Source organism: Myotis lucifugus, unplaced genomic scaffold, assembly GCF_000147115.1.
Source record: "Myotis lucifugus unplaced genomic scaffold, Myoluc2.0 scaffold_711, whole genome shotgun sequence".
In the NCBI taxonomy this organism is placed as follows: Eukaryota; Metazoa; Chordata; class Mammalia; order Chiroptera; family Vespertilionidae; genus Myotis; species Myotis lucifugus.
This window is the reverse complement of record NW_005871759.1, coordinates 267864-277344: the sequence shown is the minus strand read 5'-3', so window position 1 is coordinate 277344 and position 9481 is coordinate 267864. Positions and strand designations below refer to the sequence as shown.

General features: G+C 41.1%; 1 non-coding gene across 1 annotated transcript; it reads left to right on the top strand.

Annotated features, from left to right (window-relative positions):
- The first annotated feature begins 939 nt into the window (after positions 1-939).
- LOC111823827 lies at positions 940-1141 on the top strand. Its single transcript, XR_002826935.1, has one exon. It is a non-coding gene; the product is annotated as a small nucleolar RNA SNORA74 (small nucleolar RNA).
- The last annotated feature ends 8340 nt before the right edge of the window (positions 1142-9481 follow it).

Here is a 9481-nt window from a genome sequence, read left to right as displayed (position 1 = left end):
CCTGCCCTGACCCCTCACTCACAGGCATCTGAGGGGCATATGCTCTGGTCTCGCCCGTGTTCATCTCTCCTGCCTCCAGGCTGAGTTTCCACTTTCCTGTACCTGACGCACATTCTCCCCTTCTTCATCTGTCTAAATCCTACCCGTGCTCTCAAGCCACATCTCAAATCTCATTTCAAATGTCAAATCACCAACAGGGGAAGGGGGGTTGGGGAGTGGGAGATTGTGAGTGGGGGCTGGGGAGATGGGAGGTGGGGGTGGTGGTGTGGGGTGTGGGATTTGGGGGTAGGGGTGAGGGGTAAGAGTGGGAGGTGGGGGTGAGGGATAGTGGTGGGGGACGGGAGCTGGCAGGTGGGGGGTGGTGGGTGGCTGGTGGGGGCTGTGGGTGTGGAGTGTGGTGAGGCAGGTGGGGGCTTGGTGTGTGGCAGGTGGGGGTGGCGAGTGGGGTGTGGGGAGTAGGGTTGGTGGATGACAGGTAGGGGAGGGAGAAGAGGGCATGGGGGGGATAAATGATGATGGAAGGAGACTTGACCTGAAGGTAGTGAACACACAATACAATATACTGATGATGCATTTTAGAATTGCACACCTGACCTATGCAATTTTATTAATGAATGTCACCCAAATAAGGTTGATTAAAAATAAATAAAATGTGGGTCTTATGAGGTTGATTAGGTTATGAGGGTGGAGCCTTCATGAATAGGATTAATACCCTTTTCAAAGATATCCCATGCTAGGCTTATCAGGAGATAACTTTATATGTTATATAAATGTCTAACCACTATTTTGTGCACTTGAAACTAATATTGAATGTCATCCCTAATTGAAAAAAATTAAATTAGTAAAACAATTTTTAATAAAAATAAAAATGCAAATCAGAGTGATTTTTAAAAAATATTAATCAGATCATTTCACTCTGTGCCTAAAAGCCTTAAGCGCTCCAACAGTGGTCAGTTCTCCAGACAGAATCATGCCTGTGAGGGTGTTATACTGCTGGGAGAGGAATGCCTTGTCTTCTTCCTCCAGTTGCTCCCTTCACTGCTCTGGTGACGTGTGGCACTGGTGCAAGGCAGTACTGTGCTTCCTCGAGAGTGAGCTAAGCATCACTTTTGCTGCTTAGTTGTAATTGGGAGCAGACACAGAAAAAATAAATTTAAGCCTCAAAGGTTCTAACTGCAGTTCAACCCACCAAACGGACCTCTATCCTCCCTTCACTACACTCCACCCAGCCTGGCTCATCCAACCTTGAGGAAAGAAGGCAGGGAGAGTGCTGCTCAGGAAGCCAGTGAGCGTGCATGTGGTCAGAAGTATGGAGAGAGCTCCAGTTCTCTTGGTATAGAAATGGAGGGATGAATCTGCTGAAATCAGCCACCCATGAGGGGAATTTACTTCTCACTACATGAGGAGGGCATCACACTTGCATGATCCGCCATGCTCTTGCTCCCCTGTGGCATCCCAGGGGACCCATGAGTCATCCACCACAGGAAGCAACTCTCTGGCTTTTGAGAATGCACACACCCTCTGCAAAGCCCTTCAGCTCACACGGCTGATCTCAGACTACAGATCCCAGGCATCTTCATCCTGGGAAGCAGCCTCTTTTGACTTTTTCATTCTCCTCCTACAAACATTGCCAGGTCTGTGTCTTCTGTACACTGCTCAAAGATGTGTGAGGACCCAGTGGGTGGCAGCTGGACCTGGTATACAATGGGAAATTTGCTGAGTGGCCTCACACCCAACACTGACACTGAGCTTGAACCTGCATCAATCTGGTGAACACCACTCACCTCTATCTGGGGACTCTCTGAGAACCTGCCTCATGCAATTTGAGTGCTTCCAGAGACTATATCATTAACTGAGACTAACGGGCACCCAGAAGGTGGCGGCAGACAGAGAGGCAGAACATGGTGTGCTCGGGGACTTTTGCTGACCTGTCCCCAGGCTCAATGCTAGTAAAAGCCAGCTTTGGTGTTCTGCTTGGACCTTCCTGTGCTCACTCAGCATCAGCAGAGGCTGTCACAATTTGTGAATTGCTTTGCAGATGCAAATGGATTGTCCTGGGTCAGTCACATAAAACATCTGACATTTTTAAACACCAGAGTCCCTCCCAGGAAGCCCAAGGACCAACACGCCCAGTGGCCAGCTTCAGAGCACATCAGAGCAGGATACAAATAGCCTCACAAGAGGCATATCCAAAGAGAGATCTAGGAAGGCTCCAGAACCTGCTGAGATGAATTGCGCTCCACCTGGTCAACACTGGTCAGCAGCTCATACACTACACTGTATTCAGCATACACTGTGGTCCCAGTCAACTAGCCTGAGCATTGATTCAATATATGGATGGGCAAATAGCCATCAAGAATCAACTACCACTGGGAGGTTCACATACCACAAATGGGACATCCCTGGAACACTCAACTCAGGTGATCAAGAAGACCTTGCCACTGGGTTCCACAGAAAACCTACTACACAAAGCCACACTACCAAGACTTGGATTCTAATACAAAGAAACAAACACACAGAGGGAGACAAAATACAAAGAAACATGCCCCGAATTTAAGAACGGGACACACATCCAGAAAAAATGCTAAATGAAGTGAAGGCTAGCAATATACCAAACACAGGGTGTTTAAAAAAAATGGTTTTAAGGATGTTAATAGAAGTTAGGCAAAGAATGGATGAAATTAGTGGGAACTTGAAAACTTATAGTAGGCATGAAAAAGAACATTTGATACTTAAATTTGGCACCGGAGTTTGCTGCCTCAAACAACCACTTCAAAATACAACTAAAAGACGGAACGGACATCACCCAGAACCACAGGAAGGGTGGCTGAGGAGAGATTCTTCAACTAGAAGGAAAGAGAACAGCATACCGAGGCTCAGAGGAGGCGCAGTGTGGAAAATACAAAGGTACGGAGGTGTGCATGGAGCGGGCTGATGGCTGAGGGCACTGTTGTCGTTTTCAATCTGGAGGGAGTTCCAGGCTCTGAGCTCAAGATCCGGGCGAGTCTCTAGGGACCCAGACTCAAATGGGAGAAGCGGGACTGTCTGGCATCAGTCGGAACGCGAGGATAGCTTTCTCTCCGAGGATTGCAGTGGTTGCTGGGACTCCAAGAAGCAGAGCCTCTGGGAATGGGACTGAGAGCAGCCATAACTTCTCCCTCTGCCTGCCCTGTTGAGCCGTGCGACCTGCCCTGCCCAAGTCCTGCGCAGAGCCATTTGCCAGATAGCCTCAGGCAAAGGCTACACTAGCACCTCTCCCAGGACAGAAGTTTTCCCACTGCAGACACAGCTGATTCTCACAGCCAGTCGGCCTGGAGGTCAAATCCCTCTAGTATTAACTACAACAATCAAGGCTTAACTACAACAAGACTGCGCACAAATACCACTAGGGGGTGCACCAAGAAAGCATAAAAAATGCAGAGACAAAGAAACAGGACAAAACTATCAAGGGAGAATATTGAGTTCAGAACCACACCTTTAAGGTCTCTCAAGAACTGTCTAGAAGCCGCCGATAAACTTATTGAGATCTACAAGAAATCTAATGAGACCCTCGATGCTGTGATAAAGAACCAACAAGAAATTAAGCATACATGGACTGAAATAAAGAATATTATACAGACTTCCAACAGCAGACCATAGGAGCGCAAGAAACAAGTCAAAGATTTGAAATGGGAAGAAGCAAAAAACACCCAACAGGAAAAGCAAAATGAAAAAAGAATTCGAAAATACGAAGATAGTGTAAGGAGCCTCTGGGACAGCTTCAAGTGTACAAACATAAGAATTATAGGGGTGCCAGAAGATGAGAGAGAGCAAGATATTGAAAACTTATTTCAAGAAATAATGACAGAAAACTTCCCCTACCTGGTGAAAGAAATAGACTTACAGGTCCAGGAAGTGCAGAGAACCCCAAACAAAAGGAATCCAAAGAGGACCACACCAAGACACATCATAATTAAAATGCCAAGAGCAAAAGACAAAGAGAGAATCTTAAAAGCAGCAAGAGAAAGAAAATCAGATACTTACAAGGGAGTACCCCTACGACTGCCAGCTGATTTCTCAACAGAAATTATGCAGGCCAGAAGGGAATGGCAAGAAATATTCAAAGTGATGAATGCCAAGAACCTACAACCAAGATTACTTTACCCATCAAAGCTATCAATCAGAATTGAAAGTCAGATAAAGAGCTTCACAGATAAGAAAAAGCTAAAGGAGTTCATCACCACCAAACCAGTATTATACGAAATGCTGAAAGGTATCCTTTAAGAAGAGGAAGAAGAAGAAAAAGGTAAACATACAAATTATGAACAACAAATATGCATCTATCAAAAAATGAATCTAATCAAGTGAATAAATAATCTGACGAACAGAATGAACTGTTGATTATAATAGACTGGACTGACCATTCTTGTGGGGGTGGAAGGGGTTTGGGAGATGCAGGAAGAGACTGGACAAAAATCGTGCACCTATGGATGAGGACAGTGGGTGGGGAGTGAGAGCGGAGGGTGGGGTGGGAGCTGGAAGGAGGGGGGAAAAAGAGGAACAAATGTAATAATCTGAACAATAATGATTTAATAAATAAATAAAGAAAGAAAAAGAACATTTAAGCCATGTAAAAGATCCATTCAGAAATAAAGAGTACAATCTCTTGAATGAAGAATACACTAGAGGAAATAAATAGTTGGATGAAGCAGAGAATCAAATTAGTGATTTGGAAGACAAGGTCCCAGAAGACAAAAGCAGCAAAAAGAAAAAAAGAGTTTTAAAAGTGAGGACTGTTTAAGGGACTTTGCGACAACATGTAGCATAACAACATCCACATTATAGGAGTATAAGAACAAAAGAAAGATTAAGGGGCTACAGCCTATTAAAAGAAATAATGACAGAACACGTCCCTTATCTGGTGAAGGAAAAGACACACAAGTCCAGGAAGCACAGAGTCCAAAACAAGGTGAACCCAAAAAGGCCCAACACAAAGACACATCATGATTAAAATGACAAAGATTAAAGACAGCACATCTTAAAAGCCACAAAAGGAAGACGGTCAGTTACCTACAAGGGGGCTCCCATTAGATTGTCAGCTTGTTTCTCTGCAGGAACATACCAGGCCAGTAGGGATTGGGATAAAATATTCAAAGTCATGAAAAGCTAGGACCTTCAACCAAGACTACTTTACCCAGCAAGGCTGTCATTTAAAATTGATGGAAAAATAAAGAGCTTCCCAGATAAGAAACAGCAAACGAAGTGTGTTACCACCAAACCATTAGTATACGAAGTATCAAGAAGGAATAAAATGGAAACAGAGTTAAAAGAATAAAATTTATCTATGAATAATCACTTTATTGATTTCTTACAGAGAGGAAGGGAGAGGGATAGAGAGTTAGAAACATCGATGAGAGAGAAACATCGATCAGCTGCCTCCTGCACATTCTCCCACTGGGGATGTGTCCACAACCCAGGTACATGCCCTTGACCAGAATCGAACCTGGGATGAATAATCACTTTAAATGTAAGTGGTTTAACTCCTGCAATTAAACGCCAAGGTAGCTGAATAGATAAGAAAACAAGAACCATATATATGTAGTCAACAAGAGACCTACCTCAGACTTAAAGATATACAGACAAAAAGCAAGGAGATGGCAAAATATATTTCATGCAAAAGCAAATGAAAAAAAAAGCTGAAGAGGTAAAACATATAGCTGACAAAATAGACTTTAAAACAAAGGCTATATTGAGTGATAAGAAAGGACACCAGTTCATAATGAGAACGTGAGCAATCCAAAATGGGGATAGAACCCTTGTAAACATGTATTTTTTCAACATAAGATCACCTAAATATGTAAAATCGTGATGTACATAAATAGAGAGTTCAACAATAATAGTCATAGTAGGGCATTTTAACACCACCCTGGCATCAATGGCTGGATCTTCCACACACAAAATCAAGAAGGAAAGAGTGGCCTTAAATAACAGACTAGATCAAATGGATGTAATTGGTATCTTCAGAGCATTTCACCCTGAAGGAGTAGTATATACATTCTTTTTAAGTGGACATGCAGCATGTTCTAGGATACACCACATGTTAGGGCACAAGAACAGTCTCAGTATATTTAAGAAGAATGAAATCATATCAACAATCTTTTCTGATCGTAACTATAAACAACTGGAAGTCAATAAGAAAAAATTGGTATACAGATTATCTATTACTGAATTGTACACACCTAAAACCACCCTGCCCCAATAAATTTATTTACAGAGAAATAAAAGCAATGAAAAGAAAAAAATAAATACATAAAAAAATCTGGAGATACATATTGTTGAGAATTACATGTCAATATACTTAATGTATACTTAACTGTGGTTAAAACTCTAAATGTTATATTTATTTGACCACAATAAAAATTAGTAATTATAGGATTAAAAAAACAGAAAAAGAAAAAGAAGAAACTGTGAAACGAAGAAAGTCTTAGAGGCTAATTAACATGTTACTAAACAATGAGTGGTTATCAACAAGAGCAAGGAAATATTGCTATAATGCCTTATTTCATGGAAAGGAGAGCACAGCAATCTTAAGTCTATGGAACAAGCATAAGCAGTCCTAAGAGGGAAATTCAAAACATTACAGGCCTACCTCAAGAAACAAGAAAAATCTGAAATACATCACCTAACTTTACACTTAGAGGAACTATTGCAAAACAAACAACAAAAAAAAGACACCACAAAGGGAGAATAATAAAGAAAATAATAAAGATCAGAGTAGAAATAAAGCAGTAATAAACAAACAAAAGATCAAAGAAGCACGGGCCATTGTGTGTCAGTGGTTAGAGCTATGATCCATGCACCAAAGGGTCATGGGTATGATTCCCAATCAAAGGCACGTACGTACCTGGGTTACAGGTTCACCCCTGCCCCCTACTGAGGTGTGTGTGTGTGTGTGTGTGTGTGTGTGTGTGTGTGTGTGTGTGACAACAATTTGATGTGTGTCTAACATTGATGTCTCTCTCTCTCTCTTTCCCCTCCCTCCCTCTCTTCCTCCCTCCCTCCCTCCCTCACTCCCTCTCCTCTAAAAAAAAATTCATTGGAAAATATATCCTTGATGAAGATTAAAAGAAAAAATAACTTCTCAACAAACGCAGGTGCTGGACTGGATGGCTTCACAGTGTATTTCAGAGAAGAATTAATACCTGCTCTCCTCAAACTCATCCAAAACACTCAAGACAAGGGAAGACTCCCAAACTCATTTTATAAGTTCAGCATTATCCTAATCCCCAACCCAGAATAAGACTTTACAAAGAAATAAAATTATAGGCCAATATCCCTGATGAACATAGATGCTAAAATCCTCAACAAAATATTGGCAAACTGGATACAGTAATACATTAAAAAGATTACACACCATGATGAAGTGGGATTTATTCTGGGGATGCAAGCTTGGTACAGTACCTGCACATAAAAAACATGATACAGCATAAACAAAATAAAGAATAAAAATCACATGGTTGTAACAATAGATGCAGAAAGAGCATTCAACAAAACACAACAGCTACTCATTATAACAACTCTCAGCAAAATGTGAATAGAGGGAATACACTTCAACATAATAAACATCATATAGAAATAAAGAACAAAGGAAAAGAAAATGAAAGAAGAAAATGAAAGAAAAGGAAGGAAGAAGTTGCAGAAAATACAAATAAGTAAAACCATATATGGTGTTCAAAATAGAAAGAATTACCAATATTAAAATGTCCAATGCCATATTTCAGAGAGCTACAACAAATATCACAAAAATTTATATGGAAGTACCAAAAAAAAAAAAACCAGAAAAAAATGCAACACACACACAAACACATACAGACACACAAAAACAAAACAAACAAAATAAAACCAAACCAATAGACATAGTGATCTTGAGAAAGAAGAAAAAAGTTGGAGGAGTCATGCTACCTAATAACAAACTATACTACAAGGCCATAATAATAAACATAGCATGATACTGGCATAAAACAGATATAAAGATCATTGGAACAGAATAAAAAGCCCAGAAATAAACACATACATTTATGGTCAATCAATATTTGACAAAGGACACAAGAACATACAATGTGGTAAGGATAGTTCACTAAATAAATGTTATTGGGAAAATTGGACAGATATGTAGAAAAATGAATGCAGACTACCTTCTTACACCATATTGAAGAATAAACTCAGAATAAATTAAAGACTTGAAAGTGAGATTTGAAACCATAAAAATCCTAGAAGAAAATAAAGACAATAATTTTTCATAGCAATATTTTTTATTCTGATAGACTATTTGGGCAAGGGTAGCAAAAGAAAAACTAAACAAATGGGACTACATCAACCTCCCAGTCGGGGAGATTCTAATTGTTCATCAAAGACTGTATCATTAGGGTAATAATGTGCGCTGTCATGAAGGACTTTTCACTGTCTGAACCCAATAATATCTTGCTCCTTGTGGTCCATGATGTGGGCCAGGGAGCCACCAAATCTCATCCTCTCCACACAGTGATTCAGGGCTCCAGGGATCCTCAGGCTTGTGGATTCATCTGGCAATGAGCACAAACCAATGGTGCAGAGGTCAGACAGACGAGTGGTGTCAGGAAGGCCTGGGAGCAGACACTCATGGCTGTCCTTGCCTCTGGCCAGACTTGACTCACATAGTAAGAGAGGATCAGAAACGCAGAACAGCATAAACTCCTTGCATCTTGGCATATAGGACAGCACACTCACCCTCTAATTCCTGTACATGTGCAGCCAGCCAACTCAGTCACCTTCTTCAGGAAGAACATTCAGAGAGAACAATAAAGTATCTCATGCCAAGCCACATAGCACTTCTAAGTACTAAGAGTGAAAAAACCACTGACTATGCATATCTACAGAAAGACTACTTGCTGTCCAGACCCATTTTCTTGTTTTTTTTTTCTTCTTCTCAAAAGAATAGAACATCATTCTGCAGCCAACGAGATGGAGCAGGTCAATGGCTAGCTATCCACCCAATGATGACAACCACGGTCGCAGACAGAAGAGAAGAGTAACTGCAGACTCCAGAGAGAAAGCAGCACTGGGCTGACTGGGGATAGAAGTGAAGACTTGACGAGTGACCAGTGAAATGCAGACACCATAACTAAAAGAAAACAAATCAGGATACACATGTAATAAATAGTATCATCTTGCCTGGAGGGGTGCTCAGTGGTTGAGCATTGATCTATGAACCAGGAGGTTATGCATGGAATCCCCATCAGGGCACATACCCTGCTTGTGGACTCCACCCCCAGTAGCAGGCGTGTAGGATGAAGCTGATCAATGATTCTTTCTCATCATTGATGTTATTATCTTTCTCTCCCTCTCCATTCCTCTCTGAAATCAATACAAACTATATTTAAATTAAATAAATAAATAAATAAATAAATAAATAGCATCACCTCAATAAGGTATTTGGATATATAAATATACATAAGACAAAAGA